Consider the following 9,666-nt stretch of genomic DNA (forward strand, 5'->3'; position numbering starts at 1 on the left):
GGCGGGGCCGCGCAGGCCGCTGCCGCCCCCATCTGTCCCTGGCCCCCCCGCGGTGGGGCGCCCCGGGGAGGCGCTGGCCTCTGCCCCTCCCGGCCACCTCCCAGGAGCCTCTGAGTCAGGCCCGGCTGCGGCATGGGGACTTCCTGTCCTTTCAGGTGTTAGAGAACGTTCTTTTCCTCCCTCGGCGGCAGGTGCACAAGAGGCGCCCCAGGCCCGAGCCCCCATCCCCTTCCCCTCTGCGAGGTAGGGGGACTTCGCCAGATGGAGACCCTCAGACTGTCCGCGGGGAAACACGAGGAGGGGTACAGGAGGTGCAAAGGGGAAGAGAACGGCCTGGCAGGGGAAAGGGGGAGACGGCGGGGGAGGGGGCGGGGGGAGTGGGCCCAGGCGGTGCAAGAGTGGTGTGGGCCAGGCCACTCCCGTGCGCCCCCAGTGCACCCCCAGAGCGCTCCCAGCCCACCCCCAGCGCACCCCAGACTTCCCCCTGCCCCCCTTCCAGCTGCGATGCCCCACGGCGCCCCCTTGCCCAACCCGTACACCCCGCGTCTTCCCCCCCACCCAGTGGCTTCCCCACCACGGCCGCGGCCCTCCCCCGACCGCCTCCCCCCACCCCGGCGTCCGCCCGGCCTACCTGGGGCGCTCATGCTCCGCGGCCCGGGCGCCCCCTCCGCGCAGGCTGCCGGCTTCCTCCCGGACCCGCCGCTCTGTCCACGCCGACCGCGCGGTCCAGGGCCCGAAGGGCCAGGAGGGGGCTGCGCCTCCTGGCAGGAGTCCGGAGACCAGAGAAGGCAAAAGAGAAAAAATGAGAGAAAGTGTGTCACAGGTTTGGAGGGGCGGGGGAGGGAAATGCAAAACCCGACAGGAAATGAGACTAAAAAAAATGCAAAATGCTAGAAACGGAGATAAGGAAGAGGGGAGGGGCGGAGTCCGGATCCAAGGCCCTGGGAGGAGGGCGGTAATGAGGTGGGGTGGCGGGGCTGGGCCCTTGGGTGGGGGCGCTGTGGGACTAGGGGTGCGGCCCCCGGTGGGCAGTGGAGGAGTCCCCGGGGGCCCTGTGGCCAGAGCATCTGCCCCAGGTGGGAGGAGGCTGGAGGCCTGCCTGGGGACGTCAGCCAGAAGGGGCTCTGAGAACCTGCTGGAGCCCCCAGGTGTGGCCCTGAGAGGGGGCGCCATACTGGGGAAGCAATCCTGCAGCCTCGGGCATGCCCAGGCCTCTTCCCTGCCTCAGCCTGTGTTCTGGAAGCTTCTTGGTCAGCCCGCCTTGAAGGGCTTCTCACGCCCCTCCTGGACGCTCCATGGTGACAGAGGTGACCTGAACCTTCTTCGCCCACAGCACACGCTCCTGTGCGTGTGCCCTCAACGTTTTGGTGACCTGCACTTGTGAGGGAAACTGTGATTTCTGGGTGTTGTCATTTTGAAAGCGAGCGGCGAGGTCTGGAGAGTTCTTCTGAATCGGGAACTTAAAAATCCGGGTGGACCGGCACCTCCAGAGAATCCTGGGCTCTAGTCTTCCCACTGCAAATTCGCTGCAGCGTCCTGGCCCCACGCCGCTCGTTGTACTCTGCCTCAGTTTACCACTTTCTTCTCCCCCTTCTCCCGTCAGCTAGAGAACACACCCTCCTGTTCGAGAAAAGTTCCTCGAGCTCATGGAGGGAAAGGCATTCTATAAAGCAGCCGAGCAAACAGATAAATAAATAATAGCACCGCGGGCCAAGCACAAGAGAATCTGAAATTTTGGCAGTTTTGAGGGGTGTGGCCGCCCCGATGCGCGTGGGCCAGGCGCCAAGGAAGACACAGGCTCGTCTGCAAAGCACCTTCGAAAACGTAATCGAGAACCGCAGAGAAAGTTCATGAAATAAATTCCAAGGCCCACGGCACGTGCACCCTCCGTCTTCGGTGACTTGCCGGGGACCAGGCAGGAATCGCCTTTGTGCTCGGTGAAGTCGTTAAATCAGGCGTGTGGTTTCACAGACACTCTCTGGTTTCCTTCAACGACAGCAAAACCGATGACCGAGGTATACTTACGGTTAGGTGCACACATTCTGCTAAACGCTTGCACAAAGCGAACACACCCACGAGACCCACACCCAAACCAGAAAGTGGACCTCTGCACCCTAGAACGCCCTCTCATGCCCCCTTCTTGCCATCAAAGAGGCCGCATTCTGACCTCTCACAGCATGGATCAGTTTCGCCTGATCTACTGCCCATAAAGTTTAAAAACTATACAAACAGAGCTGTGCGTAGGTTCTCATGGGGGTCTGGCTTCTTTCACCTGACGGTCTGTTTCTGAGATTTAGCGACGGGATTTCGTACAGGCAGGGTTCACTGAGGATGTGTCTCTTTTTCTCTCTGACGCCTTATTAGAATTTTTAAATATTTGGAAGTTAGAAGGATTGTACAGCGAATGCCCGTGTATTGTTTATTATTCTACAGTAAACATCCCTATGTTGGTTTTAATCACATATGTATCCATCTATCCCTCTGGTCATCAATCCTTATTTTTCCAAACACTTTTCGAAGTAAGTCGAAGACATCAGTATACTTTACCCTTCGATACGTCCTCGTGCACATCATTAAATAGAGAGGTTTATTTAGTTAGGTAAAATTTACATACAGATTTTGACTAGATCACAAAATGAGTTTTGACAACTGTGTATGCTGTGTAATCAGCCCCTCTGCAGATACAGACTTGTGTGGCCTGGTGTGACAGCCGTGCTTGACATGAGACTGGTGTGACTGAGGAACCAAATTTTATATTTCACGTAATTAATTTAAATCTAAGAACCAATGTTTCACTGTTATTGGAAAACATCTTTTTTTTAAGGCATGCTGTCGGAAACCATTTTAACAGTCTCCGACTTATGATGGTTAGATTCACAATTTTTCGACTTTATGATGGTGCAAAAGTGACATGCATTTAGTAGAAACGGTGCTTCAAATTTTGAACTCGGGTCCTTTCCCAGGCTGGCGATACTCAGTGTGACGCTGAGAGCCACCGCTCCCAGGTGCCCCACGGTCACGAGGGTGAGCGCGATGCCGCAGGGTGCGTGCATCGTGCTGATTTTGCCCGGCTGCGGGCCAAGGAGATGCTCCGAGCGGGTGCTGGGTAGGCTCGACTAAGCTACGGAGTTCAGCAGGTCCGATGTGCTGATGTGTTATGACTTAATAATATTTTTAACGCTTGATGAGTTTATTGGGACGCAACTCACCCCAAGTTTAAGATCATCTGTATATTAATCTGCTTTTCAACCGTAAGTTTTACAAAACCTGAACGTAGGTAACAGAAGTTACTGTCCGAATCGAAGTGCTGTACGTATAAAAGACACACTGGATTTTGAAAACACGGTTTGTCAGTGTGGGGGAGGCAAAAACTGTCCTCTGCCTCGAGGTTCTTGCGGCTGGTCTAATAATTACATCTACACGAGACAGAGTAACAAGAGAGAATAACTAAATTTAGTTACCTATGTACAGATGGGAACCCTGCATACACGAGCGAGTCAGGGACAGCAGGGCAAACGAGGTGTCGGTGACATTCGGAGCTAAGGACACGGGAAGGCACCCTGAGGCTGCAGGATGGTGAGAAAGGATGGTCAGTGATTAGGAGTGTACCCTGCCCTATAGTTGAGTCATAAAAAGTTATCTCTGGTGATAACTCTTTATTGGCCAGGCCTCTAATTTAAATTCTTTAAGGGAGAGAAAAAAGTTTCTTGTGAGCCTGCAGGGTCTCGACTGCCTTCAGCTCAAAATAATTCATGTGCCAAAGAAGCCCGCCTTGGGGAGGCCTGTTCTGAACCCCTTCGCAAATAAGAATGCAAAACACCTCACTCATAATTTTGATATTGATCGAATGTTGAAGTAATAATATTCTTGATATATTGGGTTAAATAAAATATTAATATGAATCACACCTTTTTTAAAAAATATTGCTGCTAGAAAACTGTGTACATTACATTTTTATGGGGCAGTATTGATGTGCTACGGACTATTACCATCACGGAGAAAGCCCCCACCTGCCCGGCATCGATCCCTCTGTGACCCCCAGAGCGAGGTGATTCTGAGTCTTTGAACAAAGACTTCTGGTTCAGGACGGTGAACGACACACAGACCTTCGCCTCCTCCTGAAATGACAGCAAAGAACGGTGCGCGGTAAGGTAACAGGTGCCAGGATCGCAGGCGAGCGAGTGGCCCGGGGCGCGAGGCCGGGGCCGAGGCAGGGAACGGAGCCCCTCGGAGCACGCGGATGGGCCACGAAGGTGGCAGTGCCCACCCCCTGACAGCCCCGGACCTCCGGCTTTGACGGGGGCCGGCATGGCAGGGCGGGAGGGCTGCCTGGCATGACCGCCCCCCGCAGTCCTCTAACCCGGCCCCGTGTGGCTCCGGCCCAGCCAAAGAGGGCCTCAGACTGGGGACGGCAGCCCCGAAGACCCCTCTGCTTGGGACATTTCTCAGACGTACAGCCTGCAAAGGCCCCTCTCTGCCCGGGCCTTCTGAAGCAATGCCCTGGAAACATCCCCCAGACCCGCCCCCTAAAATGTGTCTCATCTGTTACAGACGGATACTTTTATAAAATATAATGAAAACGAAGTAGTGGACATAGGATTTTTTTTAAAAAGGCACTCGAGATACGAGCCCGGTTACCACGGTAACGTCAAAATGCTCTGAAAGTTCCAGATGCTCGGTTTCTGTTCACACATCAGGAGGACGCGGGTCCCCGGGCGGCTGTCGTGTGGCCCCTGCCCAGGCACCGGGCTGCCCCTGGGGGCCCAGCCAGTCCACCTGCAGGGACCGGCGCGGAAGGGCGTCACCTGGATGGACGCGGAAGGGCTGTCTCCGTGGGCGGCGCACACAGGGAGCCGCTGGGACAACGGGCGTCGGGGCCACAGACCCTCTAAGGAGCTTCTTCGGAGGGATCTGAGCAGAAACGGCACCCACGGGATGCGAGCGGCTCGCTAGGAAGCGGCCGCCCGGGTGAAGCAACGGCTCGTGGAGGCTCTGAACGCGACCGGCGAGACAACGGAACGCACGGGTAATCGAGGACGAGCTGGAGAGAGGCTGGTCGCGTCTGTCTCGCGCGCGGGGAGCCGGCACGACGTACAACCCACGGAGGCAGGGAAAGCGCGAGGGAAAAGTCGAGGCACGCCCGGCCAGCTCAGAGAGACCGAAGAGCGTTCAACAGTCATCCCAGGCAGGAAGGGAGAGCGAGGAAGAGGAATTCATCACGAAATGGTAACGGTGTCTGTCGGAGCCAAAGAGTGACACGATTCTCCGTAACGGGAGGGCCCAGGACGACGGCGATGAGGAACGCAGTCCCTCCCAGACGCGGCTTCGCTGCACCGCAGGGGAGGAGCGGGGGGATGGGTAACGAGAAGGTTCTGGAATCTCTCTGACGGAACGAATGTGTGCGGAAGCCGAGGGTCGGGGGCGCCTGGGTGCTCGCCGGGGGCAGTGGGCATCCTGGGGCACGGAGGGGGTGGAGCAGAGCCCCCACGTTCTCGGGGGGAGGGGTGGCGGGGGGACTGGCTGTCAACGTGGAGCTCTGTGGCCCGGCCGCCGTTCACCTGCTGGAACTCCTGGGTGACCTCTGGCTCCCGTAGCCCCCGGTCTGCTCGCCCGGCTTGGGGGAGCCCCTGCCAGCGTTGCTGGGCAGGAAGGCCACCTGCAGCCGCCGCTGCGGGGACATCTCATGCGCCACCCAGGCCGTCACTCGCGGTCCACGCCATCGGGACCTTAGGGCAGGCTGGGAAAGGTTCTCATGGTGGCGTGCAGGCTCTGGGGGGCCACTCGGAACTCACGGCGGCTCTCTTGGGGTCCGGCCTCCGTGCCCCTTGTACCACCACAGGGAGGGCTCCAGGATGGCGTCTGTCCCCGGGGCTCAGTGAGCTTGTGCGCAGATGCCCGCGTGTGTCCTGCCATCTGGGATGGGGACGCGCGTGTGACGGGGGAAAGGGCCACTTTCGGGAAGGAAGGCGGGGCGAGCGGGGGGTGGGGTGGACAGGGAAGAGCTGGACGGGGCGGTCGCCCCACTGCGGTCCGCCGCGAGGGCTGGGCCAGAGGGAGCTCGCCTAGAGGCAGCGGCTGCGTACCGGCCGGGCAGTGCCGGAGGGCTGCCTGGGGGCGGTGTGTGGAACACGGCTTCTCTCAAGATGGGTCGCTCTGGGCTGGCATCTCGGATTTGAAAAGGACGAAACCGCGGGGCCGTGTCACAGCCGTGGCACATGAGATCCGTCCCCGGAGGGGGCGGCTGTCTGCTGCACCCCGCTTCCCACTGTTGTGCCCCGACGGGGCGCGATGCTTCTGCCGACGCCCCTGAGTGCAGTCCTCTTCCCCTCGAAAGCCTAGCTGTAGACAGCGGCTTAGGAGCCGCCCGACTCTGGCAGGAGATCGGAAGGGGGAACAGGGGGGGCTGGTGTCCCCGAGCCCGCGCCAGGCATCTCTGCCGCCCGGCGAGCCAAGGGGGCGACAGTGGGGCCCGGGGCTGACGCGGCTCTGTCTCTGAGACGGCCCCCTGGTCCCCTCCCTCCCTCGGAGAGCAAGCTCAGCCCGTGCTGGCTGCCATCAGCGCCAAGGAGATCATTCCTCATCAGTGGAACAGTCACACGCTTGGGACAGCAAAAGGCATCTCACAGACTATTGATCTGAGAATTCGCACATTGCTTTTCCCCAGACGTCACACCTCACTGCCACTGTACATAGTAGTACCCACCAAAACAGCATCGAGAGCAAAACGGAACCTTCCAGGCCCTTGATTGTGTTTTACGTACTTTGTACTTTTATACTGTTACTGCTCTCTCTGCCCCTTCGAGCTCATTCCTCTTAATTTCAGATTCTTTCCATGCCGTGTCCCTGTGCAGAGACGATTCTAGAAAGGCATCGATATGTCTACATCTCCTCACACTGGTAAAACACCACCCGCTGAAAGGGCCACTTACGTTCCTGTGCGCCGAACACCTTAAATGACCCTTGACTTTTTTTTAAAAGAGAAAATATTGCAGAAAGCACGGCTTCGCTCCAGGAGACGTGGCCGTCTGTGGGCTGGCGACACATGCGCAGCCTTCGACCGGCCGAGCTGTGAGAGGCGGCGGCAGCTGTCCGTCCGTCTCGCCATGAGCCCACGCCACCGCCGCCCCGGTGGGGAGGCGGCCGGCGCGAAACCTGCAGGGGCTGAGCCCGCAGCCGGCTCGCGACGGCCCCGCGGGCCCCTCTGTGTGCAGCGGGCAGGTGCGGGGAACGCGGAGCCGGCCCACCCGCCGCAGGCGCCATGGTCCCCGTGCACGGGATGGACGCCGGCCTCCAGAACCTGGCCGTTTTCCCTCCCGGTTCACCACCCCTGGGGGAATGGGCACGTCGCGTCCGGTTTAGGGTGGTGCGTGCGCTCGGGGCTCTCTGTAGGGAGTGGGTAACCGCGGTGACGACCAGGAACCCGCGTGCGTTGCTGCGACGAGCGCACGATGGACGTGCCGTGTGTCCCCGCGAGCCGCGCCACCAGCCGGTTCCCGATCAGGCCTTAAGACGCTCTGGGTTGCCTGAGCCCCAGAGGCGCTCCGTCCCCTCCGAGCTCACTCCTCTCGCACGGCATGCAAGAGCCGCCCAACGTCTGCCCTTGCGCCTCCTGTTTAAAAATGGGGAGCAGTTGGCTCTGCTCGTCAATCGCCATGCCTGCTGACTGCTCCCCCCCTCCCGAGGCTTTTAGAGAAAACAACGGGAAAAACCCAAGCACACTAACGGCCCTGAGTTATGTCGGGTCTGTTTTTAGCACACAACGTTTGAGCAGGAACGTCAGGGCTCATTAAAAATACGAATGTTGTAGCTTACGGAATTAGCCACTTTAAACGCAGTCGTCCACACACCAGTGGTTCTCAAACCGCTTTGTAGTCTGGGGTTTTATGAGGCATCGCTCGGCACGTACGTGCATCACGAGCTTCGGTCTGCTCCCCCAGAGTTCGCTGGGCATGGCACGCAGCAGGCCACTCCGGCCAACAGGGAGGCAAGACCCCCGCGACCCGTGTGACAAGCACCTGTCACTGTATGAGCGTCGCCACGCGGAGCGTGACAGGTATGTCATGACTATTTAGAAGTACACGCGTTTCTGACTATGCGACTATTTACTCCTTTCAGCTTAAGCCCGTGAATACATTACATTCTATAAATGAAGTGCACTGTTATCTACTTCGAACGTAACCATGCGTAGAGTTTTGGGGACATTTGTGCTCCCGACCTTCGAGTTTCTTAAAGAACAGTGTCCACTGGAAATGTCTGTACTGAAACGGCGGAGCTCAGTGTGCACGAACGTGGAGCCACCGCACGAGGTGCAGTCAAGGGTGAGCTGAGAGAGAAAATAGAAGAGAACGAGGAAGTCCGACGGGGGGCGCCGAGGAAGGAAAGGGTGATCGGAAATGGGAGGGAGACGCGCACACCCTGGGATTGATCAGACAGACGCAAACTGTGGCGATAGTCCACAAGGTTCATGGTACTCGGCCCCGAACATCAGGACCGAGATAGCGACACACGGAGCAAAACCCTTAAACACCGTCGAGGTGGAAGGGTCCCACTTGGCACGCGTCTGCGGCACCCCCGTGAGCACCTCCAAGAGAGGGGACACACACACACACACAGCCGAACACGAACAACCGCGCAGCCCGACGCGGCACACGGCCCGCGGGGGTACGTACATCATCTGCACACGCCGTTTTCGGCCCTGGCCTTTGTACTGGGGCCGCTGAGATGAGCGTATGATGCGGCCTTGGCCCATGCGGGGCGAAGCGCCTGACTGGAAACAGGAAGTACGCCAGCGTCTTATTAACAGCTACCGAGACCCGGCGGGCCCAAACGCGGGACGGCGGGCAGATCGTCTCCCGGAGGGGCGGCATTCCAGTCCCTCGGGACACGTCCCAGCCTGTTTGACACCTGGAGCGGATGACTTCTGACCACCTCCTCTGTGTTCCAAATTGGTTTTCAGTAATAATTGTATAATCATCGGTAACCATTATTGTTTGTTTGTTTGTTTGTTTTTTGTTTTTAAAACCGTGACCAGTTAGAAAGAAATTAAATTTCAATCTTAAAGATAGTATTCAAAGTCAGGAAAATATTTCACATATGAACTAAAATTTGTACTTAACAAACAAAAATATTACAGCATACGATTTGGCCCATTTCACTGTTTTAAAATTTAAACATAAATAAAGCTCCCAAACGGTTGCTAGAATGGCAGGAACGAGGCGATTCGAGCGTTTTATTTTCTGTAATCACTGTGCTGTTTTCGTTGTTCTTCGCATCCACGTTTAAAGACAGCATGCAAAGCGCCCCGGGGGTTGGAGGCGAGAAGCGGCCTGGAATGCGCTCAAACAGTTCTGAGTCCTTCCGAACTCTTTTGTTCTAAATAGCTTTATTGAGATGTAAGTTACGTATCATAAAGTTCAGCTATTTAAAGTGTATGATTCAATGGTTTTTAGTGTATCTACAGGGTTGTGTGATCACACCGTAAACCAACTTAAAAACATTTTCATCACCCTCAAACAAACCTGGCTCCCACTGCCAGTCATCTACCAGCCTCCCCGCCCGCCCCCCCAATCCCGCCCTACCTCCGGCCACCCGCTAGTCTACTCCTCGTTTCTGTGCATTTTTTTATTCTAAACATTTCTCGTAAATGTAATCATACACCATGACTTT

The 9,666-nt window shown here is 57.2% G+C and overlaps 1 protein-coding gene across 1 annotated transcript in view; it reads right to left on the minus strand.

Annotated features, from left to right (window-relative positions):
- The window catches only part of CARD11 (caspase recruitment domain family member 11), a 74,780-nt gene extending 73,944 nt beyond the window's left edge, over positions 1–836 (minus strand). Inside the window, exon 1 of the mRNA XM_036224621.1 lies at positions 632–836. The gene's annotated coding sequence lies outside the window, so the exon portion shown is untranslated. The remainder of the gene's footprint in view (positions 1–631) is intronic.
- Positions 837–9,666: the final 8,830 nt, after the last annotated feature.

The sequence above is a fragment of the Rousettus aegyptiacus genome, unplaced genomic scaffold, assembly GCF_014176215.1.
Source record: "Rousettus aegyptiacus isolate mRouAeg1 unplaced genomic scaffold, mRouAeg1.p scaffold_m13_p_7, whole genome shotgun sequence".
In the NCBI taxonomy this organism is placed as follows: domain Eukaryota; kingdom Metazoa; phylum Chordata; class Mammalia; order Chiroptera; family Pteropodidae; genus Rousettus; species Rousettus aegyptiacus.